Consider the following 17,220-nt stretch of genomic DNA (forward strand, 5'->3'; position numbering starts at 1 on the left):
CTGAACTAATGGTGATCATTGATGAACAATCTTACCTACTGACTGTTGGGGTTGTAGAGCATCTGCCTGTTGATGCCATCTTGGGTTGGGACTTGCCTGTGTTAATGGACTTGTTACGGGATAAAGAACGGTCAGAGCAAAGTGACTCTGGAAAAAAGGGAGAACTGAATGTGCAATTGTCTTGTCCTGTAATCACCAGAGCCCAAGCGAAAGCTGGTGTCCAACCACTCCCAGACCTCGACAGTAGTCTGTGTGAGGGTGGCACTAAGGGGCCAAGAAAATCCCGTCGCCAGCGACGCTTTGAGAAACAGCTAAAGCTAGCTCAACCAGACCGACAGATTGTGCTGTGTGATGACATGTGGAATGTGCCTGACAATATTTCAGTGTTACAAAGGGAAGATGCTACTTTGCAACCATTGTTTGCCAAAGTAGTCAAGGACACCAGTGGGGATTGTGTGGGGAAGGAGATGTTCATTGTTGACAATGATGTGCTGTATTGTGTTTGTAATGAAGACAAACATCTTGTGATCCCAGCTAGTTGTAGGGTCCTTGTCATGCACCTAGCACACATACTCCCATGGGCAGGACACCTTGGTCGCCACAAAACCTACATCTGTGTCAGTTCACGTTTTTTTTGGCCTTCCATGTACACTGACATTCAGAAATATTGCACCACATGCCCTACATGCCAGAAAACATGCACTGCCCGCAAATCTGACCGAGCTTTTCTGCAGCCTCTCCCTGTCATCTCCACACCATTCCGCAGGATCGCCATGGACATCGTGGGCCCTCTGGTGAAAAGCAGCGGAGGTCATCAGTACATCCTGGTCATCTGTGATTATGCAACACGGTTTCCAGAGGCTTTTCCCCTTCGCACCATCACTGCTCCAGCAGTAGTGCGTGCGTTGGTCCAGCTTTTCTCCAGGGTGGGAATACCAGACGAGATCCTCACTGATCAGGGGACCAACTTTACCTCCAGACTCATGCAGCTCCTCTATAAGCAGCTGGGCATTAATGCAATCAAGACCACGCCGTACCACCCACAGACAGACGGTTTGGTTGAGAGATTTAACCAGACGCTGAAGAGGATGCTCCGGAAGTTTGTTGACGACACAGGGAAGGACTGGGATCGCTGGCTGCCATTCCTGCTGTTTGCATACCGGGAGGTTCCTCAAGCTTCGACAGGTTTTTCTCCTTTTGAGCTCCTGTATGGCTGGGATGTACAAGGACCCTTGGATCTACTTCGTAAGGGTTGGGAGGTTCCATCAACCACTACTAACGACAGAGGGGTGATCCAGTTTGTGCTGGAGATGAGGGAGCGACTCGTTAAATACCAGGAGGAGGCAGAGGTCAATCTGCGAGAGGCCCAGAAGCGTCAGAAGACTTGGTACGACCAACAGGCTCGATATCGGGAGTTCCAGCCTGACCAGAAAGTTCTGCTGCTTCTTCCTTCATCCAACAGCAAGCTCCTGGCAAAATGGCAAGGCCCATACACCATCTCCCGCAAGATGGGCCCGGTCACCTATGAGGTTTACCATCCTGAGAAGAAACAACCGAAACAGACCTACCATGTCAACCTTCTCAAAGAGTGGAAGGAGCGACCAGTGGCTTCTACAGGGATAGCTTTGCTGTTAAGAGAAGTGGACCTTGAGGAAGAAGAACAGACGAGTCCAGAAACTCAAGCAACGCCTGTCTCTCCTGTATTGGTACATCTGGCCCCAGAACGAGCATCACAGCTTCTGCAGGTCTTCCAGGAGGCTTCTTCTCTGTTTGCTGCCAATCCAGGGAAAACCATTGTGGTTGAGCATGTCATCCGACTGAAAGAGGGACAAGCAATTCGCCAACGTCCCTACAGAGTCCCGCAAAATCTGGTGGCGAAACTGAAACAAGAGGTAGAAGAAATGCTCAGACTGGGTGTGATCGAACCATCCAACTCCGAGTGGTGCAGTCCGGTGGTCATCGTCTTCAAAAAGGACGGGTCCCTCCGCATCTGCATTGACTTCAGGAAACTCAATTCAATCTCTCAGTTTGATGCCTACCCAATGCCAAGGATCGATGACCTGCTGGAACAGATTGGAGCAGCAAAGTTCATCACCATGTTGGACCTGTGTAAAGGGTACTGGCATGTGCCCCTTGAAGAGTCGAGCCGACTGTACACAGCGTTCGGAACACCAGCTGGTCTCTTCCAGTTCACTGTGATGCCCTTCGGTCTTCATGGAGCTCCCGCCACCTTCCAGAGACTGATGGACAGAGTCCTCCAGGATTGTGGACATTGCAGCGCATCCAATTCTGTACCTGAGCCGCAAGCTTCAGCCACGTGAGACCAGGTATTCCACGGTGGAGAAGGAGGGCCTGGCCATTAAGTGGGGATTGGAAAGTCTGCGGTACTATCTACTTGGACGGGAGTTTGATCTTGAAACGGACCACAGAGCTCTGACCTGGATCAACTCAATGAAGGACCACAACAGTCGCCTGACCAGATGGTATCTTTCACTCCAGCCGTTCAAGTTCACCATCCGACATCGATCGGGAAAGTACCTTTCCAGGTTGCCGCACATCGTCAGCCTCCGGGAGGAGGGGGGATGTTGTGACGGAGCGGCTCCGTCACTGACTGCAGTCAGCGCACACGCCAACACACATGCTGACACACGCTGACAAACACACAGCCGCCAAACTTTTCCCTCTGCCAGTGCGCCTATAATCATTCAGTAAATCACACCATCATCCTCCTTTCCCTCTCAGTTTCATAGCGCGATTAAGGGTGCACACTTGGAAGTGCTATTTTTTGTATCACACATATATATACAGATTCAGAGTGGTATTACCGTTGGTGCATTGCATATGCGCTCCGCGGTGTCCCGTTGGTTACAAACAGAGGCGGCCCATTTCCGCATACTAAATATGCGGATGGAGCGCGCATAGGTGATCACATGATTGATTGATTAATTAAATGTTTGTGTTGAAAGTTTCACCACCAATACAGTACAGTGGTGGTACTAAAATAGGGATGAGAATGGGTAATTTAGGGGTGAGTGAACCATGTTAATTTAACAGAGTGTAAATTGCTCATTCATGGAATAATGTGTTTCTTTAAAAATGTTAGGCAATTTATAACGCCCAGTGGGAGGGGCTTCTTGTGTTTAAAAGAGAGCTGCTTGCTGCTTTCAAGCAGTCTAGGATGGTTACAGGGAAGGTAACATGTTACAGCAGAGAGTTTATTTTTTTGAAGTACAGTTTGTTTGCTGTTTGTTTGGATTTTGTTTTTGGACGACTTTTGTTTTGTAAATAGTGTAACTAGTCTAAACATCCTTTTTTTTTCCTGTTTTTGCATTTTTGCATTTTTGTAAATATCTATCACTGCACTTTGGGAGGCCGGCAAAAATAAAACCACTTCACTTACAGTCTGCAACTACGCCTGTTTTTAAGTTTCGGGTGGATTGCCAGAGGACCCCGTCACACCCATGCAGAGCTGGATAAACACTAAAGCTTCAGTGTCCACCACATGGTGACCTGTGTGAGCATCAACTCTAGAGAGGGGGGGGGGGGGGGGGGGGGGGGAGACACCTCTCTACAATGTTTAGAATTTAGACTGCAGTACCCATTTTAACCACTAGGAGTCAGAGTTACATACTGCTCCTTTAAAGAACCAAATTCTTTTAAAACAGTTCCTAGCTTTGTTTCAATGTGACATATTTATAGGATATGTATCATTAAGCTTTACCACTTTTTTACATTTCTTTAACAGTTTTGTTTTGACCTGATCAGATTTTGTCTTAATGGAGTCTCTTAGAGTCCAATTGGTTCTTTTATTTAAGCATCAGATCCAAACGTCCCCCGCCTGACAAGAGTAATGGAAGTGTGAGAGGAGTATTTCCCTCCTGAGAGGATGCTCCTCTGCTGTCACTTCTGAAAAATCCTCTCCCTCTGAGACGGGTGGGGAAGGATGATGTATACAAGGTCGCACCTATCGACCTGTCTGTGATGGATTTGATATTTAGCCCACATCTCTTCTGCAGCCTCATTCACGTCAGCGCCATCTGAAGTCCTGTCACACCTGCACAGGGAAAATATTCAGCCTGCGAGATTGGCATTTTCAATTGGAAATCAACTAAAGCCCGAAACAGAGCCGCCGTCGTGTCTGTCCACACACTATTTTGTATTTCTCATCTCGTTTAAAAAGCCTCTCATTCCCACTGACATTTTACTTTCTGCATTCATCTGCAAACGTTAGCGTCCACTTCTGCAACACTAACATGTTCAATAATACATCATGAGGTTACAGCTTTGCTCTGCGGCTCACATTTATCTTAAACTCATAGATTTACACAAACAGTCTGTGGAGGAATCACAGGCCGCTCTGTTTGATCAGGCTATTTGAGCTGAAAATGTGATGATGTCACACGTCAGCGCTCTGATCCTTTGAGCTGGAAACGCTCTCCAAGGCAGCGCAGTGTGGTCGGGTTTTACATCCCGACTACGAGGCGGGGAGGTGAGGTCTCTGAGTGAACCTGCTCCATCCTAAAAGATGTTGATTCCATTTCAGATTTTTAAATGTTTTTGCTCACTGGACACTGCTCTCACACCCTCTGCTTGTACCTCAGTTTGCTCTGTGTCTCTCTGGAGGTAAATCAAACGCACCCACAATGAAATGGACTATTTTCATTTGTCAAATCTTCCCCTCACAATCTACATGTTTTCACCAGGCTCTTGCAGGAAAAAAGAAAGTCTTGCAGCAGAGATGTGAGAGCCGACACCTCATGATGACCACAGACGAAACTCTGAACTGGAAATCAGACATTAGAGTTAAAGTAAAGGAGTAAAGTCTGAAACAAAGATATAACTAAAACAGAAAAAGATCATAAAACATAAAAAAGCATTTACCTTACTTCAGCCTCAAGCTCTGAGGTAAATAACATCCAGGCCCATATTCACAAACTCTCTGAGAATCCTCTCAGCCTAGCAGTGATTTAGGAACGTACCTAGAGCGACTCAAGGAAGAGACAGAAACCTTTATCTCAGTGAAGAAGCGTGGTCGACCCTGTAGCTAGGTATGACAATCTCTTTCAGAAGTTGTGATTGGTTGATCCAAAAAACTTGAGAAAAAAAAAGTAAATCATAGAATCTAGTCAGACATTGTGTAATTATAAACTCTATGTAGTTATCATGTGTGTGATGACTTGTAAGATGTATTTTAATAACCTACAAGATGTTTAAAATCACATATGCACCTGTGGAGGTAAACACACGTAGAGGAACTCAACATGCATGTCTTTACACTGAAGTCAGAGACGGATTGAAATGTCTGCATGAATCATTTTTTGTCTGTTCAGCCTGACTATGAGTCAGAAATATTCTTCATGTCGTGTCTGAGGAATATTTCTCTGTTTCCTCCTCAGCTTGAGAAACTCTTCACCCTGTTAGAAGTCCTCCTCACTCCTCCTCACTCCTCCTCACCTGAGTAGACACCTGAGGAGATCTCTGAAGGGCTAAGAAGCTTTGTGAATAACTTTCATCTTTACACCAATCTAATCTGAATTTAGAAAATGTCCTGAGTATAAAGTCCTTTTTACGACTCTCGTACTTAGGAAGCTTTGTGAATACGGCCCTGGATGAGTACTCAGAGATTAAAGAAGAGTGGAGATTAACATCTTCACACATCAAGCATTTTATTTAACCCTTTCATCCCTTTATGAAGATGCTTGTAAAGAAAGAAAGAGCTCTTCACTTCCTCTGACTTTAACTTGATATAAAGACAAAAATCTACCTCAGATTTCAACTTCATGAGGGAGAAGAGAGTCAGGCTGCTTTTAAACTTTAAAATGAGGGAGGACATGAAAACTCTCAGGGACAGAGCTGAGCTGAAGCTTGAAGCTGCAGAGAGATAAACCAGCGATTATTGAGCTTTTGACCATCAACCAACTGGGCTGACATTTTAACGACACGTTCCCGGGTAATTTTACATCTGTGAGACTGAAAGAACGAGTCACACGCTGCTCTCCTCCTCGGGGCTTTAGAGAAAATGAACTGACCCGTAATTTAATCACACACACATGAAAATACTCAGCGCGTGTGTGTGTGTGTGTGTGTGTGTGTGTGTGTGTGTGTGTGTGTGTGTGTGTGTGTGTGTGTGTGTGTGTGTGTGTGTGTGTGCTTGAAGCTGTGAGATAATGGAAACATCCCAGGTACTGCACACTTTATTCTCTGGAAGGGCTTGGGTGTCTCGGGCTTTCTCGCTCCATGTCCTATTGTTTACGGTGAGAAGGCAGACTCAGAGGGCAGAACAAACACCTAGCTGTGGGAGTGTCACCCACCTGGGGGAGGGGCTACTGCCCTTTGTGATGTCATGAAGGGAAAATCTCCAAACTGCCTGTTTGAGCACACATTTTCTGAAAAGTGGAGCAGACAGAAGACGGAGAGGATGGACTTTTCTCATCATTGGGGGGATAGTAGACAGACTAATGACGTATGTTAGAGTTAGAGAAACATGGGGAAGTGAGTTTTAAATAATATGTGACCTTTAAAGATACTGTTGACCCTTCACCAGTCCCCTCTTCTAATAGCTCCTTTACTGATGCTGCATTCAGGTGCTCCTCTGATGGTCACAGTTTCTAAGTTCAGAAATCATTCAATGTAAGGTCTTTGGTAATGGTCCTGATGACTTCATGACCTCAGAGGGGTTGTGAGACTGACAGCAAGATAAGACACGCCCCCTGATGGAGTCCAGACCCTGGTGGCAGAATGCATATACTGTCGATTTAAGCCCAAAATAAATAATTGAGAAGAGAAAAACGGAGATTTGATGAACATGAAGACTAACTAATTACCTTTAAGTTATTAGGAGGGTAAAGCCTGTTGGATCACATAAACAGACTAAATGTAAATATGTAGCCTTGAGTCCTTTTTGTGTATCCAGTAGTAATGTTTTAACTTTTTGTAATTCTCTCTCCTGTTGAAGCCCTTTTCAGTCTCCTCTTTCTGTAAATTATTTCCCCTGGTACCTCAGAAGGACTTTGCACATCCCCCCTCGGAGGAGGTCATCTTGTTGTTTCAGATTTTGATTAAGCGTGTGGGAGTGGAGAGCACGAGTGCTGCTCTGATTGAGCAAACAAGTGAATGAGAGTTTTTGTGGGTGAAAAGTAATTATGTGTGAGAATGCTAAAGGTCTCTCTTTGCATGGGAGGAGAGAGGCGGGTGCTTGATATAAATCAGCGTTAGACAGAAACATGGAGCCAGTATTGGACCATTAAGTGAGTCTCTTATTCTGAGTCATCAAAGAGCGTCATTGAAGGCTAAAAGTAACTCCAATACAAAAACCATTTCAACCGATGGAAACCTTTAAAGCTCCAGCAGTTTGGATTCAGCTGGTTGAGCTCGGCTCATATTTCCTCAAGTCGTCTCAGTCATGCAAGGCGGCGGTGAGACTGTTTGCTCACACGTCTTTTGCAGCAGTCACTATAAAACATTTCATCATCAAACGGAGGGAAAGAAAAGCACGATCAGGAAGAGATAGATGGTTTGAAGAGAAACCAGACAGCTGGTGTTTTCTGAACCAATCAGATGAAGAATCAGAAGAATAAATCATCTTAACTAAAGCCGAGAGAGTCCAGAGCGTTGTCACGACTCACCTGTTTGATTTGGTTCAGACAAACTTGAGTCCAAGTTAGTGCGGTTTGTTTGAGCTGTCAATCAAACCCTGTGTTACCCAAACCCCCATACAGAGACCTCCTGGAAAGGTCGGGTCTCTGTCTTTCTTTTTGGACTCTTTCTGTTTTGTAGTCCGATCATGAACCGACCTCGATCTGACCAAACTGAATGAAGCATTGTGTTTTTTTTAATTAAACCAGCTACCTGTCCAGTCCCTCAGTGCATTATGGGTAGGATAATAATCCTTCTACTACCTCAACAGCAGCATGATGACAGGCATGGAGTTATGAGGTCTTGTCCAAGGTTTCTGCATCTTAAAGGAAGTTTTTCTATCAACTGTAACTTTGCTCAATGTTGCTTGCATTTGTTATGAATTGGAGATAAACGAATGATTGATTGATTGATTGATTGATTGATTGATTGATTGATTGGTGGTTATCAAGAACTGAACTTTATGTAAATTGCAACAATAACCATAAAGATTTAACTATTAAAGTGTACATTTTTTACAGTCTTTTGATGACTCATTGCATTGTGATTCTTTTCTCATGCAAAGTTCAAAATGTCCTTTTTGCTTGTTGTAGTACAGATCTTATTCTCTAAGCAGAGAGAGGATCAAATGAAATTCATCAGAGAAGCTTCCTGTAAGAGAGAGGCTTGTTTGGTGTTCAGTTAATTGCTCCAACCCCTCGGCTGTGTGAACATAATCTTATAAGAGCCTGATGTAAAGACAGGGTGAGTTATTCCCCCCCCCCCCCGTCAGCTCCAGACCTGGCCGGGAAACATGAGATGCGACTAATAAGCAGAGGCCTGTTTTATTTTGAAGGCTAATAAAGAGATCTATATGTGCTTCGCACTAAGAGGGAGTCATACTCGAGAGGCCACTCAACTTGGAACAGTCAAGAGCCAATTACAGAAGAGCTAATTGGTGCACTGTACTCTGTAATTAGGCGAGCTCAGAGCGATCGGCGTGTTGTTGTTCAGAGTTCTGGAGCTCATTTTGAAGAAGCAACAACATGTCAGAGAGATTTTATATCCCACATGACATCAAGGCTCTCACTTCTTTAAAACACAAATTAGAGAAGTGAGCTGATGAGGAACCAGGTGAAAGATCCCGTGAAGAGTTCAGACCATGAACATCACTGCTTCCTTCATTTAGAGCCTCAGTCTGTGTTTTACAATCAAATGTTTCAGGAGGATTAAAGTTGATGCTGCTCTTGATGAATTATAAGATTGATTTTAATATCTTTTGTCGTGCAACCGTAAAAATGTGACTTAATTTACTGTGAATGTGATGGTTCTGACAGCGTTGTGTTCCCACATCGGAGGACAATCCTAAATAGAAGTGCCTCGAGAATAAAGGAAGCGTCCAGCGTGTTTTTTTACGAGCGATCTGCCAATTTTGTGCGGTGCTCTTGACGTCACCCGGCACTCTTTTCTAAATGTTTGATATTCCCTGAAGTTTTCCCTCCTACAGATCGTGTCTTGTATCCTCATCCTCCTCACTCGTGTCTGATCAGGAAATAAACGATCTCAAATATAAAACAAGCAGTAAAAAGTAACGGAGCAGTGTCGGGCATACAGCGGGTGTTGTCAACTGTTGTCATGGAGACAGGACAGGCGTTCATCGCATTTCTTCTCAGCGCAAAAACACTTCATGCAAGAGCTCCACAGTGCACAGCCAGCGCTTTTCTACTCGGAAAAAAGTGGAAAAAGTGAGGCTGAAGTGATGTTTTTCTATCAGTTGAAAAAGCCGTCACCTTGGCAACGGCATTCTTTTGTATGACCAGACACATCATTGTTGTAAGCATGATTTATTGATCTGTTATATTCATGTTCTTTAGATATTCGTCAGGACACAGAGCTTGAAATCGGGGCGTATGGTCACCCTGCCCTGAAGTGAAACAGCTCATGTATCCTCCGCCATCTTTTATTGGACCTTCACTATTTGTTGATCCTCTTCAGACTGTAGAGGTTTACTCTCCTCTTGATTTGTCTCCCTCTCTTCACTGTTAGCTTTACGTGTGATCGTGTGATTGTGTGATTGTGTGATCGTGTGATCGTGTGATCGTGTGAGCGTGTGAGCGTGTGATCGTGTGAGCGTGTGATCGTGTGATCGTGTGATCGCGTGAGCACGTGAGCGCGTGATCGCGTGATCGTGTGATCGTGTGATCGTGTGATCGCGTGTGATCGTGTGTGAGCGTGTGTGAGCGTGTGATCGTGTGATTGTGTGATCGTGTGAGCGTGTGATCGTGTGATCGTGTGATCGTGTGAGCGTGTGATCGTGTGAGCGTGTGATCGTGTGAGCGTGTGAGCGTGTAATCGTGTGAGTGTGTGAGTGTGTGAGCGTGTGTGAGTGTGAGCGTGTGAGCGTGTGATCGTGTGAGTGTGTGAGTGTGTGATCGTGTGAGCGTGTGATCGTGTGATCGTGTGAGCGTGTGAACGTGTGAGCGTGTGATCGTGTGATCGTGTGAGCGTGTGAACGTGTGAACGTGTGAGCGTGTGATCGTGTGATCGTGTGATCGTGTGATCGTGTGATCGTGAGAGCGTGTGATCGTGTGATCGTGTGAGCGTGTAATCGTGTGAGTGTGTGAGTGTGTGAGCGTGTGAGCGTGTGATCGTGTGAGTGTGTGAGTGTGTGATCATGTGATCGTGTGAGCGTGTGAGCGTGTGATCGTGTGAGTGTGTGAGTGTGTGATCGTGTGAGCGTGTGATCGTGTGATCGTGTGAGCGTGTGAACGTGTGATCATGTGAGCATGTGATCGTGTGATCATGTCATCGTGTGAGTGTGTGAACGTGTGATTGTGTGATTGTGTGATTGTGTGATTGTGTGAGCATGTGTGAGTGTGTGAGTGTGAGTGTGTGAGTGTGTGATCGTGTGAGCGTGTGATCGTGTGATCGTGTGAGCGTGTGAACGTGTGATCATGTGAGCATGTGATCGTGTGATCGTGTGAGTGTGTGAACGTGTGATTGTGTGAGCATGTGATCATGTGTGAGTGTGAGTGTGTGAGTGTGCTTCTTGTTGTGCAGCAGAGAGTCTGTGGAAAGGTGCTGGAGTACAGACAGTAAAACAGCAGGTTTGATGTGGGCTCTCTGGTAGTGTTGCAGCAGCAGGTGGTAGAGATGTGGTGTAATCTGTTCACAGCTTTTAAGTGTTGACAGAGACAGTAATGTGTTCAGTGTTAACAAGCAGGTGTGTGTTCATCAGTCTGTGTTGTTAATGATCCGCTGAGACGTGGTTATACATGCTTCATGTGGGCAGATTGAGCACGCCGTATAGAAACTGAGCCACTTTAATTAAGAGCACATTAATTATCAACACTTGGAGTTTGACACTTTCACATAAGAGCTGCATCATTCCACTGAGCCGAAACTTTAATGAAGCCGCGTGTGGATGGCTCTCGATATGAAGTCTCAAGATGTCACAGCTCCTCCTGCCTCAGAGTTAAGAACACAAGCTACAGGGACGTTAAAGCAACTTCCCCCTCACTCCCCCCCCTCACAGACATCGTGCGTTTGTTGACGAGCAGTGGGCGATGACGAGGTTCAGTAATCAGATTGTTTTAATTCTTTAACTCTGCCAGCGTCTACGGGTCGATGTAGAGACAACTCTTGTTGTCAGATGGATTTATTGATTTATTTGTATCAAACTGGAGACATACCTCGGGTTAGACGACTTCCTGCAGCTGGTAAAGCTGCTGAACATGAGACAACGATGATACTGATAACGATACAACCGCACCGCCGTCCAGCAGCTACTCAGGAAGTGACGGGCAGAGGATTGTACGATCGGGGAATGACAGTCTTATCAGAAGTCAAATATCTGAGGGGGTTTTCCTGCAGCTCTGCAGAATGACCAAAAAAAAAAGCCTCACACCCAAAATGCTGTTTCATCCCCTCTGTTTCTTTTTTCTCCTGTACCACCAAATGCCACTTGATGTTGCCGAGCAACCAATGCCAGAAAAGAGCAAAGGGAGCGAATGAAAGAGGAACAACAGAGCGGAGCGAACGACAGAAGAGGGATGGAACAGCTACAGCACAGAAGGTGTTTGAGATGAGTTGAGCAGAAGGGCACCGAAGTAATCCAGGAACAAAATGCTAACCAGACAGAGAAGAGAGGGGGGGGAGAGAGAGAGAGAGAGAGAGAGGGAGAGAGAGAGAGAGAGAGAAGGGGGGAGAGGGAGAGAGAGAGAGAGAGAGAGAGGGGGGTGAGGGAGAGAGAGAGGGAGAGAGAGAGAGAGAGAGAGAGAGAGAAGGGGGGAGAGGGAGAGAGAGAGAGAGAGAGGGGCGAGGGAGAGAGAGAGGGAGAGAGAGAGAGAGAAGGGGGGAGAGGGAGAGAGAGAAGGAGAGATAGAGAGAGGGAGAGAGAGAAAGAGAGAGAGAGAGGGGGGAGAGGGAGAGAGAGAAAGAGGGGGGAGAGAGAGAGAAAGAGAGGGGGGGGGGAGTTTACAGGGATGGAGCCAGTTAAATAAGAATTCACTGCTCGTCTGTTTGTGGCGTCGATCTCTGACGTGGAAAACATGAAACACACACAGATGGTTTATGAAGGGGAGACGTATGTCAGCCCCTCTTTTAGGATAACAGAAGAAGAACAAGAGTGAGGCAGGAGTGTGAGACCAACGTTGGAGGGATTTTCTAACAGACCTACAAACTATATACACTCTTATAATCTTATAATAATGAAATACAGGCTGGATGAGCGTTTGGATCGAGTGTTTCTGATGCATCATCAGGAGGTCAGAATCTTTTTTAGGTTTGAGGACACAGCATATACTACACCTCTCTCCAGTTGGAAAAATGTAACTTGCACAGTTAAACTTAACTGTGAGGGTGAGCTTCTGGGGGCGATGAGCCCAGGAGGAGGGGCCCAGTTTGAATGTTGTGTTTACAAACATTTCTGATGACTTGAACATGTGGTCATGTTGTATTTAAATGAATGAAACTTTAAACCTATCAGCAGGTGACTGAAGGCTACCATCTTTATTGTGTCTGTTTGTGTTTTGGTGAATCTGGTGTCTATGTTCACTGTGAGTGTTTCTTGTTTGTTGTTCTGCAGAATTGATTGTTCTTTGTTGTCTTTGTTGTTTCACTGTGAGGCGATGTTGTCTTCTGTCCTGAGAGCTGTTTTTACATGAATCAGAGCGCTGATCTATAAACTGGAGTCACTGCTTTAATGACCTCATTCTGTGAGTCTCTGAAGAGTGTCACAACAGGGACAGCAAGTTTCATCTGTGGGTTTCTTTTTGTTGCTGATTCCACACTTCACACTTATGGAGCTATTATTGTGGCAAAACTTTTTGAAAATGCACGAGACGAGAGGCTTCAGGCTGCAGCCATACACTCACACATTTGATATCATGTGTATGCATTTGTGGAGCTGGAGTGTTGCAACAGTCGGCTCGCCTCAGTTGTACCCGATGATTTGTTTTCATTTTCAGGACAAAGCTCACTTTTCTGACATTATCAAAAAAATTAACATCTCAAAATAGATCAAAATATTTGCAGATCTGTGTATGCATTTGTGGATCTTTTAACAAACACACCATTTCAGCCGGAAATTTCAATTTGTTTTCCTGCAAGACTTTTTCTTGACCGAGCTGGATTCAATTATTTGGACTGCTGTGATCCACAACCTTTAGCATTTATACGACTGTCACACTAAATTAGAGTGTGCATGATGTTGGAAATCAAAGAAGTTGAGTACACACTAAAACGTTCAGAGTTGGGGACTGATGATACATTTAAATCAATCAATCAATCAATCAACTTTTATTTGTATAGCGTCAACTCATAACAAGTGTTATCTCGAGACACTTTACAAGAAGCAGGTAAAATACCTTACTCATTGTCTGTTAACATTACAAAAGAGCAGGTAAAAGACCTTACATGTATTTGAAGTTTCAAATGATTGAAGAAATATTACATTTAAAGTTTCATTTCTTTGACATTCTGGACTCCCTCACTATAACCTGTTATGGTGAAACCTTAGACCTCTCAGTCTGACTGCAGAGCTCATCGGGACACAGGGCTGAAAGTGGTGTGTTGAAAAGCCGTCTCAGTCCCTGTTGCTTTAAACGATGACAGCAGAGTTTTTCTGCTGTGGAGGGAACACTGTGCTGCAGTCTGAACACAGCAGGCCTCCAAAAACAGCAGACTGTGCAAACTATAGCAGACAAACTGTACCGAATATATCACTCCTGAAGCTGTGGGCACGGGGGGAAGCGGGAGGTTGAATAAGAAAATGTACTCTCAATATTTCCCCCAAACGTCTGCATGTGAAGGTTGAGTGGATGTGACAGCTGTGGAGAAAGTTTCTCTGAGTACTGAAGCCTCACAGCGGGCAATAAATCAACCACTTTTATTCCCACCACAGGTCTGATTGTGTGTGAGTGCAAACACACACACACACACACACACACACACACACACATACACACTCTGTTTCTACAGAACAGTTAGCTTTATATGCACGGAGGAGTCTAGTTTACTCACCGTTATCATTCCACACTCGTCTGAACATTATATTAAAAAAGTCAGAATGTTATAATGCTCTGACACAGAAACAATCTGAGCATCAGAAACCAGCGAACATCAATGTGCGTGAACAAGGTTTGCACGAGCTCAAGCTAGTTGCACAAACACAACACTTTTTGCACTAAAATGTAAAACACAGCAGCTCGCTCGCTCAGTGGCCCTTTGTACCAAGATATGACGATCGGGGTCAAAGTCCAGTGTCAGTTCGTCTGCTGAGTCCATTAAAAACACTGTGTACCTTTGAGACATGGTCATGTTTGTCCCCGTTAAGACCGTTTTATTTTTTATCTCACGCCTTGATGCAGGTCGTCTTAAATCTGTTCAGAGCTCACATAGTCTCTCTGTCTTTGCACAACTGTTGTCAGAGTTATCAAACATAACAACATGTTGATGATGCTGTTGATGAGTAACCCTTCATCTGTGAGTTCATTGAGTGATTCCTGAGACCTCAAGGGATGAGGGTCCTCTTGAGGATCTATGAGACCATAAAGACACGGCAACCTTTTTCAAAAGACGGAGGAGGGCGGATAGGAATGTGCTGCTGACTTATAATGAAAACACACGGCTGATTCAGAGCCAAGAAAACCCAGCTTACAATCTCTACATTTGAGTTCAGAGTGACATCTCGTTGTTTTCTCAGGTGAGGTGAGGAATGAGATGATGCACGTTAAACCTAGCTGAGGAGGAAAATGGTCTTTTTGCAGGGATTCTTCTTCATGACTTTAGATTCCTCGGAGCAGAGTGTCTCAGAGCTGACGGCCACATGATGAAGACTTCAGCTGACTGTAGCTCTCTGTGCAGCGGCTTCTCCGGAGGCAGCATCGTCACAGTAGCTGCACCGGCATCTCATCTCCCCCCTCCACTGCTCGGCTGGTGAACGCATTCATGAATATCTCAGAAGAGAGAGATATTCATGAAACTATAAGAAGGCATAAGATGTGTGCAGGAAGCGTCCTTTAACCTTGTAAAAAAACAACAACTCTGAGCTTCAGATTTGAATAAGAGTCATAAAAACCAGAACGCTTCTGATTGCTTCTCTTTCCTGCAGAAAATGGGGGGAGACAGCATGAGGAAAAAAAGTCCACCTCTACAATTTCCCTGAGAAATGCAGCTTTATTTAGAGCAGAGGGGAGGGGCTAAGACCCAGTCACTGAACATGTTGTTGTTATGTGTCCACAGAGTGCATGTTGAAATGTGAAATCTTATAGTTAGGGCTGGTGCTGGCATAGACCAGCTCCTAGTTATGCTGCTATAGGCTTAGACTACCGGGGGAACTGGCACCCTGAGCTCCTCTCTCTCTCTCTCTCTCTCTCTCTCTCTCTCTCTCTCTCTCTCTCTCTCTGTCTCTCTCTCTCTCTCTCTCTCTCTCTCTCTGCATATACAGTACATCATATTACTGCATGTATCTATCTGTAAATCTCAGTCACTAACCACCTACTTTCCTGGGAGGTCTTGAGCTCTCCTAGGCTCCTCAAGATCGTTGGTCTTTTACCTGCTTTTAGTAACATAACAATGAGTAAGGTCTTTTACCTGCTTTTTGTAAAGTGTCTCCAGATAACACTTGTTATGAGTTGACGCTATACAAATAAAAATTGATTGACTGATTGATTGATTGATTGATTGAAAAAAGAGTTTCAGGTACTCTGCTCCTGCAGCCTGGACCCTCCTGCAGGAGGATCTGTGTCTGAAGGAGCTTCTCTCTCTAAATCTCTTTAAGTAGATTGAATGTGCTGGAGGAAGATGCTTCAGGTTGTAGATGCTTTGACTGATGACTTTCTGCTCTGTTACCATGGAGATGTTTGTAGTCGTTAAAGGTGCTGCAGCCCGTCTCGGTCAGGACACTCTTGTAAATTAGGTTTTCCTGGTTTAATAAACTTTAAATCAAAAATGTAAACAATGCAGGGTGCAACATCATATTTCATGTTTATTTGTAAAGGGACCACAGCATTTAAAGCCCCTCCCTATGTGTCTTTTATAATAAATTAAAACTCAACAATAGATTCACATAAAACAGAACCAAACATGCACAACAACAAACTGAAAGAACAGTCCATCATGAAGCGTCATTTTCTGTGAACGGCCACTTCTTGTGCAATTTATCAACGTCACGCTGCGTACACGTTCAGATAGAAACAAAGATTTCAGTCAGGAATACTCTCGTCATAGATTTAACCATTTATTGCCCTGATGGTGTGTACAGTTGTTTTTGGCGGTATTGGATCTGCTCTTAGCTCTCAGCAGGATCAGTGCAGCATGCCACAGATCTTCCTGAGAGCAAAAACATTTAATTCCCCCCACAGGGACAGGCAGAACAGAACCTGAATGTGCATGTAATGAGACTGACATCTTGCAGACATAACAAGCAAACACTTCATCCTGGAATATAAAATGAGCTGACTGAAGCTGGTGGAGGGAGAATTACACAGCTGAGTGGATGTGACGCAGGAGGAGTGAGAGGCAGAATGGTTTGAATAGGCCGCCATGTTGTCAGATAATGATTGGTTGGCATTGGGGCTTTCTCAGATCAGCTGATAGTCGCTTGTGGGCAGGACTACCACACTCCACCTGAACTAATCTGCCTCAGCTCCATTTGTTGTTTTCTCTGAGTTTCCCCCCAAACTTCTGCCCCTAAGGCTGACAAACTTTATACCACAGCAGTGGCTCCAAATGTGCAAATTTTGCAATGACAGCAGCAAACCTCCCTAAGGAGGCCCCCTCTGACAGCACTCCCTCTCGTTGCCCTGCTGAGTGTGGCATGCATTTCTGCTGTGAAAACCAAAGTTCGTCAATGAAAGTCACGAATTATCTGTCTGGGAGCGAGAAAAAAAGAGAGAAAGAGGAAGACGAGTAACTGCGGGCGGACAAAATGGTGATGAATGCTGGTTGGAGGGGCCCCCAATACATTTTTGACTAGGGGCCCGACAGACTCCAGAATTGCCACTGTTCACCATGTAGCATCAACATGTCTAGATGTTGTTAATAAATGTAAAACTGTTAGCAGAATACTTCATGTGAGCTGTGAGGAAGAGATGTAGACCTTTA

This window comes from Labrus mixtus, chromosome 19, assembly GCF_963584025.1.
Source record: "Labrus mixtus chromosome 19, fLabMix1.1, whole genome shotgun sequence".
NCBI lineage: Eukaryota > Metazoa > Chordata > Actinopteri > Labriformes > Labridae > Labrus > Labrus mixtus.